This window comes from Mustela putorius, unplaced genomic scaffold, assembly GCF_011764305.1.
Source record: "Mustela putorius furo isolate JIRA1106 unplaced genomic scaffold, ASM1176430v1.1 tig00003942_pilon_pilon_pilon, whole genome shotgun sequence".
Lineage (NCBI taxonomy): Eukaryota > Metazoa > Chordata > Mammalia > Carnivora > Mustelidae > Mustela > Mustela putorius.
In genome coordinates this window covers 13,802,151-13,815,377 of record NW_025422087.1, presented here as the reverse complement: position 1 = coordinate 13,815,377, position 13,227 = coordinate 13,802,151, and the positions used below count along the sequence as shown (strand labels likewise).

Here is a 13,227-nt window from a genome sequence, read left to right as displayed (position 1 = left end):
AAAACACACCGGTGAGCAACATTCAAAAGGATGGGATTCTCCAGACCCCTCGTGCTCTCCCATCTGGGCAGGAGTTGGGGGGCTGCCTGGAGTTGTTTCCCCGGACCACTGCCCTGCAGTTCCCATCTCCCGCCCGCACCAGGCATGCACACCACCAGGCAAGAGACAGCAGCAGTCTGTCTCCCTGGGACCCAGGGACAAGGGCTCTCAGGAGGGAGCAAAGAACCTCAGAATTCTCCAAACCTCGTCTCCAAGCCACCTGCTGGCATCCCGGGTGACCATGAACTATGTGGGCAGTCTCTAAGATGCAGGGTATTTGGGACGTGACCCACATGTGACAACATCAAATACATTAGTACTATTTCTAGGTTTCAGCTGGTTCTTTTTTAAAAACAATTTTTGTCTCCATATTCTGCTCATAAAATATGTAATCAAGTCGAAATATAATACGTAATCATTATGGAACATTTGGAAATACAAAAGAGCAAGATCCAAATCACCTATAATTCTATGACATAAAGGAAACCATTATTTACACGGGGCATTTCCTGTTAGCCGTGTGTGCATGTGTGATGTGTGTGTACATGTGTGTGCATGTGTGTATATGTGTACCTGTGTGAGTACATGTGTGCGTGTGGGTGGTTCGTGCACATGCGTGTGTGCATGAATGTGTGGTGTGTGTGCATTGTGCATATGTGATGTGTGTGCGTGCATGTGTTATGTGCATGGGTGTACATGTATGTGTGTGCATGAATATACAGTGTGGTGTGTGTACATGTGCACACATGCGCACAGTGTGTGTGTGTGGTACGTGTGTGTGAATGTGTGGTGTGCGCATGCATATGTGGTATGTGTGCATCTGTGTATATGTGGGGGGTGTGCATTTGTATGTGTGTGTGTATGTGAATGTGCTTTGCGTGATATCCATGTAGATACAGATAAGTGTGTAGACATGTGTGTGCACACATATATCCATACATATAATTTTTTATAAACTCTATGTGTTATGACCTGTTTTCATTGCTTAACATTATATCAAGGTCAATTTTCTATGACTTTAAAAGTCTTTTCAGGAATCACTTGACATGAAATTCCCACTAACACACCGTCACAGGCCTGCAGGAAAAGCGTTCCTAAAAGTAGTGCTCTGGCCCGAGTGGCTACTAGCAAGGTGCCCACCAGGCTCTCCTGTGTCCACCCCTGTCTCAGCAGAATCGTCCCCTCTCCCGGGGCTTGCTGCCTCCGTGATAGCCATCAGGCAGAGTCCACAGTTGTACCCAACAGCCGTTTCGCAGATGCTCTTGTGACACCAGGACAGCCAAGTCTCCTCCTGGAAGAAATGGTACTTTCTTTCTGTCAGGATTAGGGAGTCGTATCAGGGGCTTGCACAACTCCTGGAACAGATGACAGGGAGTAAGTGCCACCGGGACTTACGGGAACAGCAGGGCCAAGCCCCTCCTGGCCACTGCCACCACAGGTACATATCCCAGGGCAGGTCCGCGCTGACTCGTGTCGCCTCCTTCCAGGCTCCTGCCCCAGGGGCAGCATCGACATGCACACAGCCAGCTTGCAAGCTCATCAGGCTTTATGAGTACCCACTTTGGTCTACACTGTACCCAGCGCCAATTTGGTGGGACGATAAAACACAAGCACTCATGAGAGAACAGGAGAGCAGAGGTAACCATGGCAATGGGAAGTGCTGTGCCCCCAGTCTGTCTCTCCATGGCCCCAGGCACCTGACCACACCTCAGTGGCAGCCTGGAGCTCAGGCAGACCCTTCAAACGGTCTGGAGCAGCACAACTCCCACCCCCGGATATGGCAGGGCTCCCCACTGTCCCCCATCTCCTGTGCCTTGCCAGTTTCTGGTGATTCTGCTCCTGTTCTGGTACATCTTGGACTCACCTTCTAGCACCTCCCACCTAGGAACCATCCTTTTACTCAATCCCACATTTTTACCCCCCATTCCTCAGCCTGGATCTGTGGCCCCAAAACCCCACCCCCCCAAACACCATTGGTCTTCTAGTCTTCCAATATGCCATGCCAACCTAGATCTATCTAATGCTGATGGCAGCCAAGCCACTACCTTCACCCCTCCTCCATGGCGGGAACGTGCTGCTGACATGTGTGCGTGCAGAGCAGAACGTGCTGCCATCTCCGTGATGTGTATGCACCATGCACGGACTCAGCTCCAGGTTTGTGAGGACACACTGGCCATCAAGGGTGGGACATCCATCCTCAGGGGGGCAGGGGGTAACGGGACCAGACAATGTGCAGTGAGACAAGTCCTCTTGGGCTTTGGAAGTCAAACAAAAGCATGCATTTGATGAGGCCTTCCCTTTACTATGTGAAGTTCTGACCATCGGGTGTTTCAGGAAAGGCTGCTGTCCTCTCATTTACTGAAAGAGAGCTATTGCACGTCAAATGTGCCCGAAGCTCATGGTCATGATTATGCATTTCTCATAGCTGAACGTGAGCACAAGCTTCTCAGCCACAAGTTTCAGGAACCTGACTCACGTGGCCTCAAGCAAAATAAAAGGGGTTTTTGTTTGGTTGGTTTTTATTTTTTGTTTTTTAGAGAGAGAGCACAAGCTAGGGCAGGGTAGGAAGGGGAAGAGGGGTAGAGAGATTGAGAGAGACAGAGAGAGAGAGAATCCCAAGTAGACTTCATACCCAGCACGGAACCTGACACAGGGCTGGATCTCACAACCCCGAGATCATGACCTCAGCTGAAACCGAGTCAGATGCTTAAATGAGCCACCAAGTACCCCAAAATATTTGGTCCTTGGACTCATGCCACTAAGAAGTACAGATGTGTAATCATCTGTACTCGGACATGTAATCTGAGCATTGACAAGGACATCAAACCTGGTCTCTCCGTCTCCTGCCCTGTTTCCAACTTGCCCGGCTATGTTTGAGCAGATGCCTCCCAAGGTGCCACTTCAGGCTTATGTCCCAGCACCCCAACCACTCTCTCCTCCTGGGGGGAATTCTCAAAGGCTCAGAAATGGAATCTCATAGCTGGGGAACTGGTCTGCATCTGGTGCCTACCCTTGAATCTACCACCGTGGCCAGGGAAGGGAACAAAGCACATGGAAGACAGTTCTCCAAAAGAAAATCAGAGCATGAGCACCATGAGAACAGGAAATTGGCATCCAAAGGCAACGATAAAAGGCACGCCATAATCCACCCCGTGGCCTCCTGCAATCTCCTTACATATGGCTTTCCATTCATACAATCTCAGCAAAATCCCTGTAACTATGCCACATACATGCCCAAACTAAATCACTCCCTCTCCAAACAACCTAAAATTACATCCTCTGTTTGTGTCCAACTCCAAGACCAGAGTCCCTGGGTCACACAGATTCCCCTCAGTAAGGGCTGGCTGCACCTGAGAGTTTGACAGAGTTCAATATTCCCGACACGTACAAGCACTCGCGTGTACCAGAGTGGAGAGAAAACGGGATAATGCAGTAGCATTTCCCATTTGGCAATGAGCAGGGGAACAGCATAGATGATCAGCAGTCCTTTGCCAAATCCTGCCCCACTGGACGAGAATGCCAAGGATGCGTGCTCCAGCAGGCAATGAGGTTCCTCTCCAGCCCACAGCCCTGCTTCCCTCTCCATGTGCGTCCCTTTGCCCCTTGTCCATTTCCACGTCCAGGGAGGATCCATTAGTGACCCTCTCTAGGTGGGGCAGGTTTGGGCATCAAGGGGCTGCCCAGCACAGGCTCTGCTAGCTGAGCTCAGATTTCTCTGGAAAAAGAACCCCTCAGAAGCCTCATACTTAGTACTCTGTCAGCCCATTTGCATTTAGTCATTTCATGGGATATTAACCAAAGCAAGAGAAGTTGTCCTTACTGCAAGCTCTGGCCTGGGAGTTCCATCTCCTAGCAACAGCCTGAGGGCTCTGCCCTCCCCTCAGCTTGCCAGCCTCCCCCCCATACCTGCTGCCCAGCAGTGAAATTGGGAATAGACCTGCCTCCCGCCCGCAGCTCAGGCTGAGAGTTCTGTTCATGGACCTGTGATTTGCACTCTCACCCCAGATCTCTCTTCCACAGTCCACGAGCCACCAGAGGGTTCTCAAAATGTTGTTGACAGACAGCGAAGTATAGAAATCACACGCCTTGCAGCCCCGTGAAAATCACAAAGTTTGCACACCAGTGTCACCATCGCCAGGCCAAGAAACGACACCAGGATCCTCTCCGTCACCACCCTCCCTTCTGCCCAAGGGCTCCATTCAGCCTACATTAGTTTGGCCTTGTTTTGTATATAAGTGGAACTTTACAGTATGTATCCTTTTCTGTCAAGCTTCTTGCACTCACCTTGGACCTGTGAGCTCCATTCCTGTTGAACGTAGTAATAGTTGGCTTCTGTTCATTGGTGTATAGTGTTTTGCACAGTGTACTGTTGATGGACATTTAGTCTTTCCAGTGTGGGACTGTCACAAACAACATCGCTAAAACCACACATGTACCCAGGAGTGGAATTGCTTAGATACGCGCACATTCAACTCTTCTCAGGAAATACTGCTCTGTTCTGCTAAGTCCCTGCTCATGTCCCACGAGCAGACTGCTCCAGCATGTGCTCCAGGGGCAAGGCCTCGGTTTCTCCCCAAAGGGATTCTGGTGGAAGATGTACTGAGGTCTCCTACTGCCACCATCGTGTTTTCCTGATGACAAGTGAGGCTGAGCATCTTTCCATGTTGATTTGCATATCCCCTCTTGTGAAATGTCCGCTTTGCTATGGGACTGGTTATCTTCTCTTGTTTAGTTACAGGAGTTCCAGACATAAGGTGTTTGTGTGTTACATGGGCTATGGCATCTTGGGTCCTACAGCTCTTCACTCTGCAGTACAGTCTTTGATGGCCAAGAGGACGAGTGGCCGTGGCTCCTTCGTTGGTCTGTCTTATCTTCTGCTCTGTTTCTGGTCTTCCTGCTTCTTCCATAATGACCTTCATTGCAGGACAGAAAACTCGCTGCTTCCTGTCCTACAAAGCACAGCGTTACCTGGATCTCAGCTACCAACGGCAGAAAGGGCCTTTTTTTAACCAATGACAGATGTTTCTTCTTTTTCTCTCCCAAATAGACAAACTGAAAAAAGTTAATCTCTTTTTCATAGAAACTCACTGGGAACTTCCAGCAGGAAGTCACTGCTAGACACTAACTCCCAGCAGGAATCTTCCATGGCTCAGATGAGCTTACAGATGCAACAGAACACAGCAAATCATGGAGGGTGGTCTAACCAGGTCATGTAACCGAAGGGTCCAGGCAGAAGTCTGTCCAGCAATTTCATCTGGACCCGTCTCTCACCACCTTCCATTTCCCTCTCCTCCATGTTAGCTTCACTGATTTATTCGTCAGACAGCCAGCAGTCAGTCCGGCTGGCATGCTACATTCTAAGACACCCCATGGTAAGGCAAACACGTCTCTTCCCAAAACTCAGACAGAAGTCTTGACACTGAACCCCACCACCTGGCCTGGATCACGTTCCCACGCTTAGAATGATGGGGGCAGAATCCTCGCCCACCACCCTCCACACCCAAAGGAAAGCTGCGTGCATCCCTGAAAGAGGCAGAGTGGTTGTGGGGCAGGTGCAAACGAAGTCATTGACGAACTGGAAATGTGTTAATAACTTGTGGGGAATGCTATGACTTGCCCACCCCGGGTCCATTCCTGCTACCTCTTCTTCCCAGCTGGTGGAATCTCAATTTTGTTTGCTTGGCAATGTGCCTGGTGTCAGGGCATAAATCACCACATCAAAATTAATAAACATATTCTCTTTTAACATATTATTTCATGGATGGGATCATAACAAGCTCTGGTCAATAAGTGAGAGAGAAAATCTGCTGTAACATATGGCTTGGGGAAAGATTTTCCTCTCTGAAAGTAAGAGGGTTTGTACAGAGAGCCCACGTGCTATCCTGGCCCACTCCCAGCACCTGCCTCTGGGCACAGTTGTACGGGGACGTGATGGCTAGAGCTGTTGCAGCCACCTTGTGAACTGAGAGGGGAAGGCCAGGAGAAGAGCAGAAATGCCAAACCAGAGCCCTAATGTCCTAGAGCTACTGACCCAGCTTCAGGATGGCCATCCCTTGGCTGCTGGTTAGGATAACCATCTGCACAAAGCAGACTGTCTTAGAGCTATACACATCCAAACTATTCCACTACACTCCACGGACACACAGGCAATTCTCCTCATGCAGCAGTGGCACATAAGGAACAAACAGGCTGTCAGTCAACCACCCTTTGCTGAGATCAAACTCTCTCTCATCAACCCATGGCATTCAAAGACAGGACTAAAAGAGGAAAAAGCCACAGATGCTCCTCCTGGCCCTGAATCTCTGTCACTCTTTCCCCTTCCTCTTATATGAAGTTGAGCCTTACAAAATTGATGCCATTCAACCCATTCTAACCTACAAACAAGGCAATTTCATGTGGTTCCACCTAATGCAACCTTGTAACAAGTAGGGATGCCCTGTGACTCTGCATTAACAAGTGTAGGAGCAGAGACACTGTTCCCCTCCTTTCCCAGCGACGGTGGGAAAAGTTCTCCTAGTCATGGTGCAGAGGAGCTGTGACAGGTGCCACTGAGTCTGAGCACCCCTGGGAAGACAGCTTGCCGCTCATCAGCTGGGCGCGCAGCCCTGGGCTCTGGGCACTCAAGACTAGCGATACCCAATAGAACTTCCCACTGTGACGCACATCTTCCATTCTGTGCCGGCCAGAAGGGGCGTCACTAGCCATGTGTGACTACTTGAGTCCCATGAGCACTTGAGCTGTGGCCTAGTATGAATGCAAAACTGAATTTTAATTGCATTTCATTTTAATTCCTTTCCATTTCCACTGCTGTACGCTGGCTTGCGGCAGTCATAGGGATAGTGCAGCTCTGGACTTAAATGACCGTCCCCACGGCCTCACTGAAATTGCAGCAACAGACCTTGAGGCTGTACCATCATTCCTGGTAAAAGCAACATCTTAGAGCAAATATGACCCAAGCTGCGGTGGGCGGAGGGCGTGATGACCAGGCTGAAGCCTGAGTGAGGTCTGGGTGGGGAGGCCCGAGTCAAGCGTGTGACATTGCTGTGCAGTCGCTTGGTAGGGCTGGCACCTGCTACTGACCTGGGAATACTATACAGAAGCTGGAAAGCTGCCAAGCATCTTGGCTGATTTCGCCCCGGAAGCTGACCTTGGGGCAACCTAATATCGTCTCTCCAGTTTGGGCATCTACTGAAGGGTAAGGAGGAAGGTTGGTGGCCTTTTGGCTCGCAGTTTACCCACAAGCCTCCCAGCCTCCACTGGGTAGAACCAGCCCTGTCACCAGAAATGACAGTGTCTGGACCATCTGGGGCGCGCTTGCCGGCTTAGAGCGCTGCCCGTTGCAGGACAGCTGGGACAGTGCTAAGAAGCTCAGCAACCAACCTAAGGCTCTAAATGTCTCCCGCCCCCCAGCCAGGCACTGCTGGAAGCCCCTCGGAGATGAGCAAAATGAGCAAGACAAGGTCCCTCCATGCATGCACTTTACCTTCACACGGTCCTAAGAAGGCTCTTTGAGAACAATCGTTGGAACGATCCCGCAAGGTCCAAGCCCGTTTTGAACAAGGCACCCTGGCAGCTTCCCACTGAAAACTAAGTGCTTTTGGAGAAGAGCTCAGTGTTCCAAGTAGTTTGGCCTACACCCCATATTCCACATGGGAATCTGTCCTGAGCTCTCACAGCAGGCTTCGGGGAATCCTGAGAGAAGCCACATGCACGCGTCATGGCTAAGACAGAGGACATGTTGCTGGGCCGGACCCAGGAGCCGTGTGACCTGGAGAACACCCAGGGAGGCCGAGGAACTCCTGGAAGTCTCTTCATGATGAGAGCGCAGGACTCCAAATCTCACTTCTGCTCCCTCCAGATTCTTCAAGAAGTCATGCTTCTCAACTCCGATCTCAAGACTCCAGGGACAAACGTCTCCATGACATACATAAGACTGCGCGTTTGTCCTGGGAAGAGTCCTGAAAAAAGACACCATCAGAACGGATCCAGAAGTAGGATTATGGGACTGCCCGACCTGCAAATGGACCACTGTGACTTCTTGGTCAGTTCATTCACCCACTCAACCAACATTAGTGCTTAGTGCCCAGAAATATGCTAAGTATTCAGGGAGTACAGAAATTAAACATACACCTGGTTCCTGAACTTGGGAAGCTTTTACAGCAGCTAGATTATAGCTGCTGTAAAATCATAACACGGGAGGCCAGCACTAGGAACAAGGCACATGGGGCCGGGGGCACAGCTGTGTGCCGAGAAGAGGCTTGTGGGCAGAGGGTGTCAGAGAAGCTTCTCTAGGGAGAAGCAGCCTGAGCTGGGTCTTATAGATGCTCTGAAAATGGTGTGGGTTTTTGGTTTTTTGTTGTTTGGTTGTTGTTGGTTTTTTTTAAGATCTTATTTATTTGAGAGAGAGAGAGCCCATGCATGTGCGAGTGAGAGGATGCACAAGTGGGAGAGGGGCAGAGGGAGACGCAGGCTTTCCACTGAGCAAGGAGCCCAATACCGGACTTGATCCCACAACCCTGGGATCATGACCTGAGCCAAAGGCAGATGCTTAACCAACCCAGAGGCCCCTAAAAACTGCATGGGTTTTTTTTTTTTAATTTTATTTATTTGTTTGACAGATCACAAATAGGCACAGAGGCAGGCAGAGAGAGAGAAAGGAGGAAGCAGGCTCCCCGCCGAGCAGGGAGCCCAAAAAACTGCATGGTTTTAACTCTCACAACACATCAGAACCACCTGCGTCCACTCCAGACCAGTTAAATAAGAACCTTTGAAGGTCAAGCCCAGGCCTTGGCCCAGGGTTTTCTAAAAGTTCCCAGGTGGTTCGAATGTGCAGCCAGGGCTGTGATCCACTGTTCCTCCAGCTCCAGTGAGAGGCAAGTGGGGAGTCCCTAAGCAGTTGCATTCTCAGGTCAACTTGCCACCAACACACAATCCAAGCTAAAACAACCAGCAAGATGTAGTTCATATTTGTTACAATGAACTAGAAATGACACAGTAATGAAAGCAAAACCCAGCATAATTCAGCTATGGATGACTTATGTGGGGAAATATGGCAGAAATCAAATGAGTCCAGAAACATCGAACCCCTTCCTCTGGAGCGGATGCATCACAATTAGAGGTACTTCGGGGTTAACCCTGACCTGAGCCTCACGTCGGGAATTAAGGCAGCACAGAGGCTGAGAAAGAACCAGAAGCCCTGACCCATCTCCATACACACCACAAGCCCCCACTCTCTGCCCCAAGAGGAGAAGTGACAGTCACACACACCCCGCAACAAAACACCTGTTGTTTCATGGGAGGGACAGCAAAGAAGGAATGAAGAAAGGGGCACGATGAAGTACAGTGAGACTTTGAGAGAAGGATCTGCATGTAACCCAGCACAGCCCTCTATTTTCTACCAGGCATCTTTCCAAAAATGGAATTTGCCCGCCGGGGCGGCTGTGGATCATGCTATTCCGTGCCCCTGCTCCTGTGGTGAGGGCCCCCGCTCGAGTGCCTGAGGGAGAGCAGGACAACAGTGCCAGGGAATATCTAGAAGAGCCAGGACCTCAGGCCTTTGTGGGGAGCTCCCTCCTGGACAGGTGTCAGTCATAATCAGGTCACCCGCCCCCAACCCTAGCTGCTAACGGGCCTCCAAGAGGTACTTCCTACCCTGCTAGCTTCTCGGCCTGCCTCAAGCCGAGTGTGTCTGGTGAACCCTTGTGGCTGGGCTCTGACTAGCCCACTGCTCTTCTCGGCGACAGTGCCTGGTTGCAAATCACCCATTTGCCCATCTTAGTCCCTGTGCTAGGCCTCCTCCATCTCTAGTCGATATGAAATTTACCTTTCTGGGGCTTGTCGTCTGCCTTGCAGTGTTCTTGTGGGCCACATCCTATCAGGGAGTCAAAATGCCCTCTCAGTGTCATAAACTCAGAGACTCTGAATAAAAACTAAGCCTCCCTTAGTCCTTATTACTTGCAGTAAAGACATGAGCAGCATTCTCGGATCGGTGAGGACGATACCACTGACACGCACAAGGTTGTTCTGCTTTCTCTGTGTAAGTCACAAGCAAGAGCAAGTGATCAATGTCAGCAATGGTGCACATCCTCCAAGTCTGCAGGCTTCCACCCAAGCGTGTGTGGGACAGCGGGCTGGCTTCTAGCCCTCCCTCTCCCACTCACTTGGCCCTGGGCAGGGTGTTCCCTCCGGGTGAAATGAGGCTCGTTCTCTCACCCTGCCTGGGTCGCCCAGTTACCACAGCAATTGCATGAGACAGACTGGGTCCAGGGACAGGCACCAGGTCCCTTGTGCAGCCTTATCCATAAATGTTTGTTAAAGTACTCACTGCAGCCAGAGGGCTGGGAAAGCCACTGGGCATTGTGCAGCACAGACCTCCCAGCTGTAGAGGGCACGGCAGTCGCCGGCCACCTCTGGGAGGGCACAGGTGGCCATGGCAGCCTCCTCGAGGGCAAATGCGTTTGCTTCCATCACAGGTGCACACCTCCCTCCAGCTTACAGGTGATGACAGAGGGCCATCATCATGCCCAGCAGCCTGCGATGAGAGCTCTGTAGTCCCTCAGCCCTTCCCAAGCCACCAGCGGCCCCACCGCAAGTAGTCAAGTCTGCTTCACTGGGGTGCCAGGATTTCTCCCTTGCAAACATTTGCTCCAAAACAAAAAACCAAGAACACACCTCCCATCAGAGAGACGTGCCCTAGCCGCTGAGCTACCAAATGCCAACCCAGGGAGATGAGTAAATCCTCGGGGGGCTGACAAGAGCCCCACCCCAGCTTCATAGAAGCTCAGGGTCCAACTCCATGCACCCTAGTTTATGGGACAACTCAGCTAATAAGCTCCCAGCCTGTGGGCCCCCGCACACCCCCATAGGCTAACACCCTGAGAACCAGGTATTCCTCCCCAGGAGCTCGGGTCTTTGGGGTCCTTAGGGTCTGTGGGGATAAAACTCCGTCAGCTTAAGAGAGCTATGAGGACTGAGGGAAGTCACTGAGATGCACATACATGATGCCTGCCCCACATCTGTCCATCACAGTCGGCAGGTGCAGCAGCTCTGGACCCCACATGGACTTCTGCCGTAGAAACAAGCCAGGCCGGGGGAGTGGAGAGAGTCATCGTGTTGCACAGCCGTGTCTCCTAAAAAACACAGAGGGGGCCCTGGACGGCCCCGCGAGGAGAAGACATGTCATCATAGCACTGTGGAGAGACAGAACCAGCAAGGACGTATGGCGGTGGCAGAGGGTAGGCAAGCGGGCCGCAAGGTCCCCGGTCGGTGCAACCATGCTCTGTCTGTGGCAGGTGCCACACAGCCCATCAGCTTCTGCTGCACAGGACCATGCTGCCATCCACGTGCCCAGGGACAGCTGTGGAGACAGGGCCGGGAGGCCCCACTCTCTGGGGTGGGGGGAGGGCTTGCACCCACCCAACCCTAAAGGCAGAAAGCCCAGGACTCTTCCTGGTGGCACCGTGGCTGTGAGGTAAGAATTTGCCATCTGTGGCACTGAGCTGAGCTCTGAAAAGCAGCAGTGAAGAGGATGCCACGGGTGCCCTTGAAGGGCACCATCTTGTAGAAGGAACCATGGATGTGGCCACAGGGTGGTAGGGTTTATAACTGAATATGAAGCTGGAGAGATAAAGCAAGGTTGGACCATGAAGGGCTTGGTGTGCCAACCCAAAGTGCCTGCATCGTATGTCTATGTTTGTGACCTCTCGATCTGGGGGGCAGCAAGAGTTGATCCAGAGGGCGAAGGAGGAAAATACTAAAGTTTCCATATGCAGGTATCTCCCTGCTTTTTAGAAGTTCACTATAAGCCGCTTTGCTGTTGCAGAGGACCTCCATTAGTACCTGTTCTTGCTAACTAAAAGACATCCAAAGAGGATTTTCACCTTTATGAAAAAAGTAAGAATGTAAATCGTGTTCGGCATCCCTTTTGCAGTGAGCTGCTACAGGGGCAGCACCCAGAGCAGTGAGAGGGGGCCCCCAGGTCCTTCCCCAGGACCCACACTCAGCATCAGGCCACCAGAGCTGTGGACTGCGTCTCTGAGCATCAATTTGTTTTGTGCGTCCATCAGCCAGATGTGTCAGAAAAGCCTAACACAGGTTATTTTTCAGGTCTGGGAATGCTAAAAAAAAAAAATTTTCCCTGTAAATTGATGCTAATTGCTTCTTCTCTGTGCCATTTCAGCTTCCGGAAGTTTTCACACTCCACTTTCTGATATTGGGGGAAACCTGCAGTTATTTTTATATAATCAGACACAAAATAAATCAAGCTCTCTTAATATTTGCTACAGGCAGTGCCTTCACCTGGTGCATGCATCAGCAATCCATTGTTGAGGCGTTGAGGGATCGGACCTCAGGTGACAGTGGTGACTTCTTCCCTGGGCTCTCCCTCCACACAGTGTGACCTACAACAGATGAGCCTTTGTAAATGAAATTACAGAGCAGATCTAGATGTTCACTAAATTAACCACCCAAAAAATGGGCAAAAGACTGAAAATTTTTTCTAAAAGTGAACCATAGGTTATATAATAAGGTAAGACAAAGTGAACAAGAAAAGCAGTCGTGGTGGGCGCTCAGTCAGCCACATCGTCGGAGAAACAGCGATAATATAATCAGATTTCACACGTCACCCGGAAAGTGTCCAAATTATCAAGACTATCTGAAATGAATCTTTACATCCGGTGTTGGGAATGAGAAACTGAATCTGAGCATCAGCGGCGCCTCAGATATTAGCTGACGACAGTAATGAAACTGTTGCAATTAACAAGACATCTGAAAGTACAGTTCACGTCATCTTCACCTTGTGTTTTCTGAATTTTTATGCATTCCTCATAACGAGCATAACGTACTGGCACCGTAACGTGCATATGAAATTACACATGAACGAGCACACAGCTGCTGGCGTCCACACTCCGCACTCCCACTGCCGTGGGAGCCACTGCTCCGAGTGCTCAGAGCTGGCCCGGGGGCCCCATCTGGACCCTGTGCTTCCTGAGACTCTGTGGCTTTCATGGCCCGCCACAGAGCAAACCCTTCCAGAGGGAGGCCAAGCATGGCTGCCCTCATGGCTGAGTCAGAGACCACCCGAGCCCCGAAGACCTCCAGGCCGGACTAGACTCTCCCTGGCCACGGCCACGGGCCCAGAAGGAAACATGCCCTGCTGAATTCCACGCTGCACTGCCTGGCCGCAGGGCC

The 13,227-nt window shown here is 51.0% G+C and overlaps 1 long non-coding RNA gene across 3 annotated transcripts in view; it reads right to left on the bottom strand.

Moving 5' to 3' along the window:
* Positions 1–13,227, bottom strand: part of LOC101680403 — a 71,109-nt gene that overhangs the window by 21,181 nt on the left and 36,701 nt on the right. For 2 of the 3 annotated variants that reach the window (XR_001181031.2, XR_006603556.1), the window contains exons 2-4: positions 12,337–12,437; positions 11,037–11,189; positions 7,523–7,997 (exon numbers count right to left, since the gene is read on the bottom strand). This is a non-coding gene — a long non-coding RNA (uncharacterized LOC101680403). Of the gene's footprint in view, positions 1–6,805; positions 7,998–11,036; positions 11,190–12,336; positions 12,438–13,227 lie in introns of those variants that run through there. The other variant, XR_001181032.2, reaches the window with a different exon arrangement.